The 15,669-nt window shown below is 45.3% G+C and overlaps 1 pseudogene; it reads left to right on the forward strand.

The window, feature by feature from the left end:
* Positions 1-6,032: 6,032 nt before the first annotated feature.
* Positions 6,033-6,590, forward strand: LOC119236861 (large proline-rich protein BAG6-like; annotated as a pseudogene).
* Positions 6,591-15,669: the final 9,079 nt, after the last annotated feature.

Genomic DNA, 15,669 nt, shown 5'->3' on the forward strand with positions numbered 1-15,669 from the left:
TTTCATTTGCATTTCTGTAATGACTAGTGATGCTGAGCATCTGGTCATTTTTACATTCTTTACATACATGTTCATTCAATCTTTGCCTATTTGTCCATTTGTTCATCAGACTGTTTTCTTTTGTTGAGTTAAAGGACTTATTTATATATTTTTATACCTTAACCTCTTATTAGTCTGTGACGCACAAGTACTTTCCCCTATATTAGTCTCTGCCTTTCATTCTTTGTGTCTTTGATGCAGAAAAATATTTAAGGTTAATACAGAACCATTTATCTACTTTTGTTTTTGCTGCTATTCAGGAGGCTGAATTTTATTCTGATTTGATAGGGAGCCTTTGAAGAATTTTGACCAGTGGAGTGATCATGGTCTAATTTTTCATTTTAAAAACTTCACTCTAACTGCTTGATGAAGGAGAGACTTTACATGGGATTTGTAGGGTAAAGAAAATGTCAGGCTTCTCTGCCCTTCCGCCATCAGGATAGATGATGGATCCTTGTCCTGAATGCATGCCTGATGGCGGGCACCTGGAATAGGGTGTGGACATAGGTAGATGGGATTCAGCTGAGCTAAGACTGTGCTTTTAAGGGCGGCGTCACGGGGGGACGCTAGCAGCACCAGTAGCAGCAGGAGAAGCCGAAGCCGAAGCCGAAAGCCGAGAAGCAGCAGAACGAACTCTAGAGAGCCCAGATAGAGTGAAGACTTGCTGGGGGCTGAAAGGCCTGCCAGCCTCCCAGCCCCCCAGCACCCCTGCCTACCATATGCCTGGTGAACCCCAATAAAAGACCTGCAAAAAACTATTGAGGACTCTGACTCTTCCTTTACCCGGTCTGCATGGGATCAGGAAACCTGCACCGTGTCCAAGTCCAGCCCTTACAATTGGCGTAGTCAGCAGGATTCATGTAGACGGGTATTGGAGCCCTCCGAAGACCAGGAGGGACTAAGGAGAACAGACTGCTTGCCTGTGACGACACTGGAGGCGCCATGGCGGTACAGAAGGTAGACACTGTCCAGGAGCTGCAGGACGGGACCTGGCATGGAGGAGACACCGGAAAGGACCAGCCAACGACCCCTGAGGCAGCAAGCCGCTGCTGACGCAGGGAGAGGCCAATGGACATGGACTGATAAACTTGGACTGGCATTCCCGCCAGAAGGCGGAGGACCTTGGCAGGTTATGTTTTTTTTGAGAATCTGGGGGTGGCCAGTGGGCCTAGATGGCCAAAAGCAGCCTGTTATGCCCAGCAGCCAGGTGGAGGAGAAAAGTCAACTAAGAAAGCAAAAGCTGGTACTGATGCTAAGTTGAGAAGCCCTGAGTGGCTGTTAAGCAGCCTGAGCATGCTGAAGACCTGTGAGTCTCGTAAAATCACCTGTGGGTGATGCCCTGCTCATTCTTGAGTGAGGGTGAGGAGCTGAGGAACCTGTCCTTGGGGGACGGGTGGGGAACGTGGCTTGGGGTGGAGCCCAAGCCGAATGCAGAGTTTGGATCCCCAACCCATGTGCTTGTGCAGTGGGTTGGCCTGAGTGCAGGGGTCTGTGAGTCGCATTGCTGTGAAGGCCGAGTGTTGGAGCGACTGCAGACAGAAACCCTGAGGGTTGGCGATTACCCCCAACAGAATAAAATTGCCAATCCCAGAGCTAGTGCATCCTGGGGGTGGATGCTGTGTGTGCCTTGTAGCCGAGACTACAGCCAGAGAAGGCCAGGAAGCCTGACGGCTCCTGGTGTGTTACAGTAGATGCCGTGAGTGATTCCCCTCCCTCGTGTGAGCAGTGCCTTCAGCAGCAGATTTGGTGGCTCATCTGCTGGTACCAATAATTGTCTTTTGCACTAGGTTGGGGCCCTGCCTGGACTTATTTGTGTTCTGTTGTATTTTGTTATATTGTATTTTGTTATATTCGATGTATTTGCTTTTGTGGGCCATGGCTGCTTTGTTTGTTTGCTTAGAAAATTGTGTGTATATATATATGTATAGACTGTATGGCAGAAAACCCTGAGGGTGTGGACTGTAGGGTAAAGAAAATGTCAGGCTTTTCTGCCCTTCTGCCATCAGGATAGATGATGGATCCTTGTCCTGAATGCATGCCTGATGGCGGGCACCTGGAATAGGGTGTGGGCATAGGTAGATGGGATTCAGCTGAGCTAAGACTGTGCTTTTAAGGGCGGCGTCACGGGGGGACGCTAGCAGCACCAGTAGCAGCAGGAGAAGCCAAAGCCGAAGCCGAAAGCCGAGAAGCAGCAGAACGAACTCTAGAGAGCCCAGATAGAGTGAAGACTTGCTGGGGGCTGAAAGGCCTGCCAGCCTCCCAGCCCCCCAGCACCCCTGCCTACCATATGCCTGGTGAACCCCAATAAAAGACCTGCAAAAAACTATTGAGGACTCTGACTCTTCCTTTACCCGGTCTGCATGGGATCAGGAAACCTGCACCGTGTCCAAGTCCGGCCCTTACAGGATTTTAATCCCAAGAATGGAAACAGAATAATAGGAGTAGAACCTAAACCTACAGCCAATGCCCAAAATTAGTTTTGCACCAGAGACAGGTGATAGAAGGAATTAGATGTGGTTATCATTGGTAGGTATTTTAAGGAGAGAACCAAAAAAACTTACTGACAGTTTTGGATTATAAGAGAGTATAGATTTAAGGAAGACTCCCAGATACTGGGGTTTATTATGTCCTCCTGCTTCCAGAACAAGTACAGTACTCAGGAAAGAGAAAAAATGAAAGAACATTTTATTGTTACCCCTTACTTAAAACTATTTCTGGGTTTACTAAGTGTCCTTGTAACTAGTACTATTAACAAAATACTGTAAAATCTAGCAAGTTAAAACAATCTTTTAATTTTGCTTACAATTTTGTATGTCAAGAAATTTGGAAAGGCTTGGCAAAGCAGCTCTCATGTGGAATCACGCATACAGCTATAGTTGCATGTCACCTGGGGTTTCAATCACCCAAAGGTTCAAGTGGGCGAAACATACAAGATGGTTCACCCACATGACTGACAGCTGAGGCTGTATGATCTAGGCTGGGTTACTCACTGGAGCGCCTACATGTGGCCGCTCGAGGGTGTTGCCTGAAGGCAGCCGACACCACACCCAGTCTTCCTCAGACTACACATGCCAAGAAAGCATGTGGAAGCTGCATGGTCTTTTCTCAGTTAACCTCAGAAATTACATAGAACCACTTTGCTATGTTCAACTAGTTAGAAGAAAGCCAATAAGATTGTAGGGTAAGGTAAAAGGTATCAGGCTTTTCTGCCCTCCCGCCATCAGGATAGATGATGGATCCTTGTCCTGAATGCATGCCTGGTGGTGGGCACCTGGAATAGGGTGTGGGCATAGGCAGATGGGATTCAGCTGAGCTAAGACTGCTTTTAAGGGCGGCGTCACCGGGACGCCAGCAGAAGCTGAGAAAGAAGCCGAAGAGAAGCAAAGAAGCAGAAGCAGAGAACGCCAGAGAGCCCAGATAGAGGATTTGCTGGGGGCTGGGAGGACTCCCAGCCCCCCAGTACCCCTGCCTGCCATATGCCTGGTAAATCCCAATAAAAGACCTGCAAAAACCCACTAAGGACTCTGACTCCTCCTTTACCCGGTCTGCATGGGATCAGAGAACCTGCACTGTGTCCGTTCCTGCCTTTACAATTGGCGTAAGTCGGCAAGATCCATGTAGACGGGTACTGGAGCCCTCCGAAGACCTGGAGGGACTAAGGAGTAACAGTGTTTGTCTGTGACGACGCTAGAGGCGCCATGGCGGCACAGAAAGTGGACACCGTCTGGGAGCTGCAGGACGAGACCTCAGCTGGAGGAGGAGACGCCCGTGAGGACCAGCCAATGACCCCTGAGGCAGCAGAAACGTCGGCAAAGAGAGGACCACGATTCAGAGCTCACCAGTGCTGATTCAGGGAGAGGCCAACGAACTTGGCCTAATGGACATGGACTGATGGACTCGACTGACAATCCCGCCAGAAGGCGGAGGACCTTGCAGGTTGATAGGTTTTGGGACCCTGGGGGTGGAACAGTTTTGTTTGTAAACCCCAAGAGATGGGAATCTGGGGGTGGCCAGTGGGCCTTGATGGCCAAAAGCAGCCTGTGCATGCCCAGCAGCCAGGTGGAGGAGAAAAGCCAACTGAGAAGGCAAAAGCTCGTGCTGATGCTAAGTTGAGAAGCCCTGAGTGGCTGTTAAGCAGCCTGAGCATGCTGAAGACCTGTGAGTCTCGTAAAATCACCTGTGGGTGATGCCCTGCTCGTTCCTGAGTGAGGGTGAGGAGCTGAGGAACCCGTCCTTGGGGGACGGGTGGGGAACGTGGCTTGGGGTGGAGCCCAAGCTGAATGTAGAAGTTTGGATCCCCGACCCATGTGCTTGTGCAGTGGGTTGGCCTGAGTGCAGGGGTCTGCAAGTCGCATTGGTGGCTATGAAGGCCGAGTGTTGGAGCGACTGCAGACAGAAACCCTGAGGGTTGGTGATTACCCCCAACAGAATAGAATCGCCAATCCCAAAGCTAGTGCATCCTGGGAGTGGATGCGGTGTGTGGCTTGTAGCCGAGACTACAGCCAGAGAAGGCCAGGAAGCCTGACGGCTCCTGGTGTGTTACAGTAGATGCGGTGAATAGTTCCCCTCCCTCGCATGAGCAGTGCCTTCGGCAGCAGATTTGGTGGCTCATCTGCTGGTACCAATAATTGTCTTTTGCACTAGGTTGGGGCCCTGCCTGGACTTATTTGTGTTCTGTTGTATTTTGTTATATTGTGATGTGCTTTTGTGGGCCATGGCTGCATTGTTTGTTTGCTAAATTGTATATATGTAGATTATATGGCAGAAAACCCTGAGGGGGTGGACTGTAGGGTAAGGTAAAAGGTATCAGGCTTTTCTGCCCTCCCGCCATCAGGATAGATGATGGATCCTTGTCCTGAATGCATGCCTGGTGGCGGGCACCTGGAATAGGGTGTGGGCATAGGCAGATGGGATTTAGCTGAGCTAAGACTGTGCTTTTAAGGGCGGCGTCACCAGGACGCCAGCAGAAGCTGAGAAAGAAGCCAAAGAGAAGCAAAGAAGCAGAAGCAGAGAACGCCAGAGAGCCCAGATAGAGTGAGGATTTGCTGGGGGCTGGGAGGACTCCCAGCCTCCCAGCCCCCCAGCACCCCTGCCTGCCATATGCCTGGTGAACCCCAATAAAAGACCTGCAAAAACCCACTAAGGACTCTGACTCCTCCTTTACCCGGTCTGCATGGGATCAGAGAACCTGCACTGTGTCCATTCCTGCCTTTACAAAGATCCATTGAAATTCAAAGATAAGGACCTCCTCCTTAAAGAGAAAAAGACAAAACCATTTGAGAACACATTTTAAAACTCTACCTTGACAACTTTCCTGGGAGGAAAACTTTAAACACTGTGTACAAGTGAATGCCTTAATTAGAACCTAGATATGAGAGGTAGAAAGTGGAGATAAAGGAATATGCAGAGTCTTGGAATATAATGGATAAACTGCGTGGGCTCAAATATGAGATCTAAAGCACTCAAGGACAGAAATCAGGTAAATTATGCACACTTGAACATCATCAGCTTAAAGTCAACATTTCAAGATTCATCCAAAGCAACCTCCTGAATGGGAGAAAATATGTACGAACTGTGTCTTATAAGGAGTTAATAAACAAAACATAAAAATATATATACACAACTCAATAGCAAAAAAATTCCATCTGTTTCTTTAAATGGGTAGATTATCTGAATATAGATGACCAAGAGCTATAAAAAAAAAATGCTAAATAATACTAATCATCAAGGAATGAAAATCAAAACCACAAAGGGCTGGCAGGTGAAGTAATAAGGCCCTTGGTGGGTGGTAGAAGCAGCAGCAGCTGTTTTGGAAGCTCTGCTTCCTCCCATATGGGCTGACTGTCCTGTCTTGCCCCCAACAACTCACTATTTGTGACCCCAGATTTCCTATTTTGTGGCGTCATGCCTCACAGAACTAAGTCCTGAGAACCTGGGAGGAGCAGGAAGTACCACCTTGCGATCCCCACATATATAGGCAAATAAAAGTGGCCATGATGGCAGGTTGGGGAAGACAAAGTGATGAGAGCTTTCAGCTGTGGACTAATGATAGTGACAGTGCCATGATGGAGCCTGGCAGCATGGCAGTGCTGATGAAGACCCTGGATTTCCAGGCCTTTACAGTCAGTATCTAGATAGACTTTAAAGAGTTTAAGGAGCACACTGCTTCCTCTGTCGGCACCCCACCCTGAGAAACAATAGCTCATTTACCAAGGATAAGTTTTACAGGATGTTAAGAAGTTCTAGGAATACAGTGTTGGTGGAAAGGTCAACTTCCTAGTGGATCGGTCTTCTCCTTCTGGGACATCTTCTAGATTAGAATATCCCCCAGCCATTCATGATGGGGGACTCCCGTCTGGTACTTGGGACCTGGGACATATGTTCATGCCAAAATGCCAACAGCTGTGTCATGGTTAGAACCTTTAACCTTCCCAGCAAAAGTTGTAGTGTGGATGTTCACATCAACATGGAACAGATTCAGAATGAACCCTGAGTGGCTGGTGGTGAGTCAGTACATGATTAGGGATACACAGATCTTACTATCAGGATAGAGTGTTAAGGGGGTGTAGGGTAAGGTAAAAGGTATCAGGCTTTTCTGCCCTCCTGCCATTAGGATAGATGAGGGAACCCTGTGGTCCTGAATGCATGCCTGATGGTGGGCACCTGAAGTGGGTACACCTGGGCTGAGAGACTGGGCTTTTAAGGGCGGCGTCACGGGGACACCAGCAGAAGCCAAGAACGAACGGAAGCCGAGAGAAGAGAAGCAGAGAGAATGCCAGAGAGCCCAGAGAGAGTGAGGATTTGCTGGGGGCTGGGAGGACTGCCAGCCTCCCAGCCACCCAGCACCCTTGCCTGCCATATGCCTGGTAAATCTAAATAAAAGACCTGAAAAAGCCACTGAGGGCTCCAGGACTCCTCCTTTACCTGGTCTGCTGGATCAGAAAACCTGCTCAGTGCCCTGTTCCTGCCCCTACAGTGGGGCCCAAGCACAGCACAGTAGCCCCCACAGACATCAACCATAACCCTAAAGCCAGTAGCCTTGAGCTCTAATACATCAGAACCAGTTGAAGGTAAGTGCCTCCTTGGGAGCTGCCAGAGGCAGAAGTGGAGTAGCACCCCACCTCAGAACCCAGAGTTCACCCCTTCTAGTCCAGCCCCAGAGCACGACATCTGCCCCAGAGACAAACACACCCAAATATATGGAGATGTTCCAGGAGCTTTAATGGCTTGAAAGCCACCTCCAGCCCCTTCCTACACCACTACTGTGAGGTTCTGAGCACCGAAGCCACAAGACCACAACAACTGAGGAGGCACGAAGAGGATGAGCATTTGTTCGACTTGGTAGGGGAGAGCCTGGTGCTGCTGGGTAACACAACTGTGGTGCTACCTGACCTGCACAGTAATCTGGCCTATGCACCCCAGGACACCTGCATGTAGTCCTGCCCATGTCTCACCACACCACCCCCACGGTGCTCCAGCAAATAGCACATCAACTGGACCATGATGAGGAGTGCGAATCAATCTCCCCTCCCAAATCCCAAAGTGGAGGCTCCTCCCCTGGTCCTCACCAGGTCTCTCCCTGGCTCCCTCTTCTATCACTGTCAAATTCTCAACTGAGGTAACTTCTCTCAGGGCCACCTCCACTCCCCAAACTGCCAGCAAACTAAGGGTTATCCAGATTTCCTATGAGAGCATGGAACCCATGATCATGACACACATGTACTTCCAAGGCTCCACCTTCATCCAATTGCCCTCTCTGCTTCAAGTTCATGCACACTGTCACCCACCAGATCACTCATCAGGCCATAGTGGCAGCTGTTGCCTCTCTGGGCACAGGACACCAGTTGCCAGGTTTCCTGACAGTTCCAATGTGGGTAATGATTACCTGGCCCACCTTCCAAAGGCTCAGCCTTCCCATCCTGGGGGATGGGAATTCCACAGGGCATCAGGCTGGGTACAATGCCTCTGTGGTCCCAGTGGTGTGTGGTTGTATGCCACCTATCCTTGGACTCAGAAGACCCCAGGAATGGGTCCACCTCCAGTTTTTGCCACCGCTTTAGCCATTGCAGGCACCACCAACACAGCTACCACAGGGGTCCTTTCCCTGAGGGCCTGCCCCAACTCCACTCCCTCAACCCTCTGGCACTGATTCTCTCAGCTCCTGGGGAACCTGCTGGGCCTGTAAAGCCAGGGGTTGGAGGGCCTGGCATTACTTTGCCCATCACCATGGTGATGCCTGGTGTCCCCGCCTTTCTCCAGGGTATGACTAACTTTCTTGCAGCAATACAGACGGTCCCTCCACCCTCCACCAAGGTTATCCCAACCACTGCCCCACAGCAGCAGGCCACACCCATACCAGGACCCCCTTTTGGTGGCACAGAGGATCCTGGAGGCCTGGGTTCTGGGAGCCAGTCAAGGATGGTGGTGCAGGGTGTGCTGAGCCCCCTTAGGGGTTCTCTCAGGGATCAAGTCGACAGCAGTGAAAATATTGCTGCTTTCATACAGTGTCTCAGTGTATCCAACAATATCTTTAAGGCTCAGGCTGACAGAGTCCTTAGATTCTTTGGGGCTCTGCTTTTTCTTGTGTGCTAGAACTTTTCCATGGTGGATGTGGTAATGCATCTCCATGGGCATTTCAGGCAACTGCAGTTGCTCCAGCTCTAGCTGCAATCCTTCCACCAGCACTACCTGCATGGTCAAGTGTCCATACCTGGCAACATCTGGATGGCAACCACACAATGATCATGGTGCTAGAAGAATATATATGGTAGAGTTTTTCTTTGGTGCAGGTTCATAGCAACAGAGAACAAAATAGCAGTTGTCAGGAACTGGGGAGTGGAGAAAATGAGGAGCAGTAGACCAAACTTTTCAGTTATAAGAAGACATTCTGGAGACAATCCCAGAAAACATGGCAGAGTAAGCCATTTCTCCCTAAGTACATCCAGAAAATAGTTTTATATCTCATACATCTTGTATCAGCAGAGGGTGCCTGATTACCATTTCACTTGCATTAACACAGGTAGCCATGAAGCCTATGGTATTGGAAAAGTCTGGAGAGAAGGGGCCACAAACAAAGGAGTGGTAGAGTACATCACTGCTACCCATGTTGAATTAGAAACAGGCAAAGGAATATTCAGATTTGGGGCACACAAATCTCTCGAATTTTTACAAAGAAGTGGGAGAACCACATCACATCTTCCTCAAGTTAGAGACAATGGTTAGATTTTGAATCCCTGTGAATTTTCAGTGCCTGACATGGAGGGCTAAAGCTATCCCATCCCTAGGGGAAGCAGGGAAGTTTGTTCCCAGTCCATCAAGCCTCAACCTCTATCAGCTACAAACCTGCCTTTCTTCCCTGGCTCCTAGTCCACTACAACCCAGAAAGCTCTGCCTACATTAAGAAAAACTGTCTTCTGGGCTGGGTAGATCTGACATATGTGGGGCTGCTGGCAGCTATCTGGGCATCTCAAAAGGCAACTGCCCTTCCCCCACATAGACTCCAGGTGCTACCAGCTCACTACAGCATCACCTGCACAAGAAACAGTGACACATAGGAACTGCTAGTGTCTAACTTGGCAGTACTGAGAGGCACTCACCCTACCCCATGTGGACTTGTGGGGTTCCACTGGCTCCCTGCATACTACTGCATGAAGAGCCCATGCTTCCCAGAGTGTTCATGGATTGCTGGGTAGGTATTAAGTTGATAGCACCTGGAGTTCCTGCTGGCTACACTAATGGTCCAACGTACCATTCCCTACCCCATCTGATCTTGTCAGTCATTACAGTGTAATTAGTATGCAATCTATTTATCATAGAAACTGACTGTGGCCCAAGCCCACGGATGCCTGGCCTCTCTATCCATTCCAGAGTTTCAAGGAAAAGGTACTATCAGCAAAACCTGCTATTATCAGATCTAGGATGCAGCTGAAGGATTAATTGCAGTTTGGGGATACTGGGAGAACACCATGAGTGATCCACCTCGACCAGGTGGTGACTGAAGATCACTTTCTTTGCTCCAGCAGCTGTGGCACCAAGGAATATATTGTAGCAACTTCCTCTCCTACCTTCATACCTAGCCCTTTACCTTCAGACTTTATTCTTGGGGAGTGGTTCTCCACCATCCTGATTAGTAGTAAAGTTTCAACTAATGCAACAGAGAGAACCACATCCAACACCAACATCCTAGGCCAGTACCCTGAAAAATGCATTTTGACGCAAGATTGTCACAGAAAGAACAGGAAGCAATGCAATCTAGCTTAATCCATATATATAATCACAGAGTCTCAAACAGAAGGAGGCAGAGAAAGAGGAATTAACCACAATCAAGACAGAACCCTGGGGAAATCCAAATGCAACAGAATTAACCAAACCAAACCAAACCAGAGGAAGATATCAGAGCAACTATCTAATGATGCCTAAGATGATTAATGATGCTTAAGTAAAATTAAAAGAACAATGAACAAAATGAGAAATACAACAAGGACAGAGAAAATATGAAAAGCTCCAAACCAAAATCATGGAAATAGAATTAATAGTTGCAATTTAAAATATAAGACAGGGGCTCACCAGCAGACTCAATGAAATGAATCAACATGGTGGAAGATAAGGTAATGGAAATCATCCCAAAAGGACAGCAAAAAAGAGAAAAGATTTATGAAAATGAAGACAATATAACTGACCTACCGGACACCATCAAAAGAAACAACATTCCCATCATAGGGGTTCCAGAAGAGGAGGAGAGAAAGGGGAATAATCCTATTTGAAAAAATAATAGCTGAGAACGTCACCAAACTGGGGAGGGAAACATACACTCAGATCCAGAAAGCTCAAAGAATTACAAAATAAACCAAAATAGATGCACACCAAGACACATTACAATTAAAACGGCAAAAATTAAAGCTAGAGGGTCCTTTAAAGCAGCAGCAGGAAAGCAAAGCATGACATACAAGGGAAACCCTGTATGACTGCTGCCAGATTTCCCCGTAGAACCCTTATAGTACAAAAGGGAATGGCTTGACATTTTCAATAAAACAGAGGAAAAAATCATCAACCAAGAATCTTCTACCCAACTAGCTAACACTCAGAATTGAAGGAGTGATAAAGAACTCTACAGTAGACAAACAACAATTGAAGGAATTCATCTCCTCTGAATGGCCTTGCAAGAGATATAAGGACTTCTATACAATGAAAAAAAAATCACTTAAAAGGAACAAAACTCCAAAACCAGACAATATGGGAGGAGAAGAGTAAAAGCAGATCCTGGTATAAGATGATCAAAATTAACTTGCTTTCAATTTAAGATAGGGTGTAAGTATAGAACATGGTATATACATCACATGGTGATATGGGAGGAGAAGAGTAAAAGCAGATCCTGGTATAAGATGATCAAAATTAACTTGCTTTCAATTTAAGATAGGGTGTAAGTATAGAACATGGTATATACATCACATGGTTAATGCAAAACAAAAATGCCTAAAAGAAACAAAGAAAAAGAAAAAAACAGAACCCAAACACTATACTAAGGTAGCTTTCAAAATATAAGAGAATAAGATAAGAATGAAAGAACAGAGACAAAATACAAAAACACTCAGAAAATAAATAGCAATATGGCAATAAATTCAATATTTATTATAAAACAAAATCCCCTAGATGTCAATAGCCTGAACTCACTAATCAAAAGGAAAAGGTTGGCTAGAAACCAAAATTTTCTGCTGTTGCCAGAAGACCCATCTTATTTGCAAAGAAAACTATAGGCTCAAATTAAAAGGTTGGAAAACAACCTTACACACAAATGGTACCTAAAAAAAGGCAAGGCAGGCCATATTTATGTCAGATAAAATAGACTTCCAGCTAAAAATAGTAAGAGACAGAGATGGACATCAACTAACAATCAAGGGATCAATACATCAGGAAAATATAACATTCATCACTACCAACAAGGAGGAGCACCAAAACATGTACATCAACTATGAATAAGCCTAAAAACAGGTACGAGCAGAGACATAACATCCCTCTTACATCAATGGATAGATGAACAAGACAGAAAACGAAACCACAACCTAAAATGAGAAATTAGACCACATGGGCTTAATCGCACTATACCCAAAAAAGGTGAGTACACATTGTTCTCAAGAGCACGTGGAATATTCTTGAGGGTAGACTGCATACTAGGTCACCATAAAAAAGTGTCAAAAATTCAAGAAGATTGCAGTCATATCAAGTAACATTTCTGATCACAAGGGACTCCAAGCAGAAATCAACCATAAAAAAGAAAGTGGCAATCTCAAATATGTGGAGACTGAAAAAGATGTTAGTGAATGACTACCAAGGATTAATGAGGAAATCAAAGAAGAGACAAATGGAGACAAATTCATTTGGAGACAAATGAAAAGGAAGGTGCACACTATCAATATTAAAACCTACGGAGGGCCTCCCCTGGTGGCGCAGCGGTTGAGCGCTGGTCTGTGAAGCTGCCCACAGCCTCTGCAGCGCCAGTTCGATCCCCGGCCGTCAGCAAGGGTCCCACATGGCGCAACAGACCTCTCCTGCCGTGCCCGCTGCTCCCCTCAGCAGTGTATTTCGTCAGTCTGCCTGTTCTGTTCCCCGCTCTGTGTCTGGTGAATTCTCTCACCCTCCTGCGCTTCTGACTGTACCCAGTGCTTGTATAAATAAATTAATTAATTAAAAATAAATAAATTAAAAATTAAAAAAAAATAAAACCTATGGAATGCCCAAAAACAATACCAATAGAGAACTTTATAGCACTACAGGCTCATATCAAGAAATAAGAGATTACAAATAAACAATTTAACTTTACACCTTAAGAAACTCTAAGGGGCCTCCCTCATGGCGCAAGGGGTTGTTAACACGCAACCTATGAAGCAATCCGCAGCCACTGTAGCACGAGTTCAATCCCCAGCCAGGGAGATACCCATATGGCGCAGCAGACCTCCGCTGACTTGCCCACTGCTCACCTCAGCAGTATTTCTGTCAATCTGCCTGTTCTGTTCCCCACTCTGTCTCTGGTGAATCCTCTCACCCACCACCTCTGGCCCATACCCCAGTTCTTGTATGCATAAATAAATAAATCTTTTTTAAAAAAAGAATCTCTAAAAAGAAGAATAAATGAAACCAAAATCCAGGAGAAAGAAGAAAATAATAAAAATTATACATAAAATGAGTGAATAGAAATCTGAAAAACAGCTCAAATGATCAATGGCCAAAAACTTCTTTGATGAAAACATAAATAAAAAAGACAAAACCTCTAGGATCATAAAAAAAAAAAAAACAGAGGGAAGAAACTCTAACAAATCTAACAAATAGAATCAGAAACAAAAGAAAAGTCAGAACACATATCACTGAAATACATAGGCTCATAAAAGACTACTATGAACATCTTCCTGGTAAGAAATAGAAGAAACAGATCGATTCTTAAAATCATACAACCTCCCAGAAGGAACAGGAAGAAGGACAACTACAAGCAAGGAAATGGAAACAATAATCAAAAGTCTTTCTAAAAACAAAAGCCCAGGGCCAGATGACCAAGTGAGTTCCTCTAAGCCATCAAAGATAAATTAAAACCTATCCTCCAATTCCTTCAAAATACTAAAGATGGAACGTTTCCAAATACACATTCTCTAGGACCATCACTACTCTGATACCAAAAGTATACAAAGAAATCACCAAAAATAAGACTATAGACCAATATCCCTAATGAACATAGATGCAAAAATTCTCAACAAAACCTTAGCAAATCAAATTCAACAATACATTAAAAGAATCAGTCACACACCAAGTGGGATTTATTCCATGAATGCAGGCATGGCTCAAATAATCCAAATCAAATAATAAAATTCACTACATAAGGAAAGATAAAAATCATATGATCATATCAACAGATGCAGGAAAAGATATTGACAAGCTCTAAGATCCACTTATGATAAAAACCCTCAATAAAAATATTTAGAATATATAATTGCTCTAGTTAGGACTTCTAAAACTATGTTTAATAGTAGTGGTAAGAGTTGCCATCTTTGTCTTGTAACTGATCTTAGAGAAAAAACTTTTAGTTTTCCACCACTGAACGTGATGTTAGCTGTGGGTTTGTCAAGTATGACCTTCATATGTGAGATAAGTTCCTTCTTCATTATAATATACATTACACTTGACATTTTATATTGTTATATCATATGCAATGTTACAATTGCCCCAAAAAGAATTAAATACCTAGCAATAAACTTAATAAAGGTAGTCAAAGACCTGTACAAGGAAATCTATAAGACATTGTTAAATGACATAGGGGCTGATATCCAAAAGCTATAAAGGACTCATGCAACCCAAAAAAGAAAACAAATAATCCAATGAAAAAACAGGCAGAAAAACTAAACAGACACTTCTCCAAAGAACACATAGATTCCAACAGGCACATGAAAAAAAAGTTCATCCTCGCTTATCATCAGGGAAATGTAAATCAAAATAATGAGATTCCATCTGACACCTGTGAGAAAGGCCCATATCAAAAACACCAAAGAAAGTGTGGGCAGGGCCTCCCTGGTGGCACAAGGGGTTAAGCACCACACTATAAAGCAATCTGCCGCCTCTGCAGCATGAGTTCGATCCCTGGCCGGCCAGGGAGCAACCCACATGGTGCGGCAGACCTCTCCTGACTCACCCACTGCTCCCCTCAGCAGTGTACATCCGTCAGTCTGCCTGTTCTGTTCTCCACTGTCTCTCGTGAATCCTCTCACCCACCCCATCTCTGGCCTGTACCCCAGCTCTTGTATGCATAAGTGGATAAATCTTTAAAAGAAAAAAAAACCCCAAGAAGTGTGGGCAAAAGTGTGAAGAAAAAAGGAGACCCTCATATACTGCTGGTGGGAATGCAGACTAGTCAAACCTTTATAGGAAAGAGTACAGAGGTTTCTCAAAACAATCAAAATAAATGTACCTTATTATCTAGCAATCCCTCTCTAAGGTATTTAAATGAACAATATAAAAACACTAATTCAAAGGAACATATATACTCATATGTTTACTGGAGCAGTATTGAAAATAACCAAGTTATGGAAACACCTAAGTACCCAACAACAGATGATTGGATAAAAAAGATATGGTGCATAAAAATAAGGGGAATACTAGTCAGCCATAAAAAGGATAAAATCATGCCATATGATAAGATGGACAGAATTGGAGATTGTGCTACATAAAATAAATCAGAAGGAGAAAGACAAATACCAAATATTTCATTAATATGTGAAATGAAATAAAAAATAAAAATAACACAAAGCAAAGGAACAGACCAAACAAACCCTTGAAATCTGACATTAGACTGAGGCTATCAGAAGGGGAGAAAAGGGGTTGAGAACAATGCAGGGAGAAGGTTCTCTGGACTATGGTAGAGGATTTTGGGTGTTTTCACAGTGGGGGTGGTGTGAAAACACACATTTGTAGAGGTGTGAACCTATATATCTAAAACATATACAGGGCCTCCCCTGGTGGTGCAGGCAGTTAAGCACAGCGCTGTGAAGCTGTCCGCAGCCTCTGCAGTGCCAGTTCGATCCCAGCCGGCCTGCGAGGGTCCCACATGGTACAACAGCCCTCTCCTGTTGGGGCCGCTGCTCCCCTCAGCAG

This window comes from Talpa occidentalis, unplaced genomic scaffold (assembly GCF_014898055.3).
Source record: "Talpa occidentalis isolate TD23 unplaced genomic scaffold, MPIMG_talOcc4v2.1 talOcc4.9, whole genome shotgun sequence".
Lineage (NCBI taxonomy): Eukaryota > Metazoa > Chordata > Mammalia > Eulipotyphla > Talpidae > Talpa > Talpa occidentalis.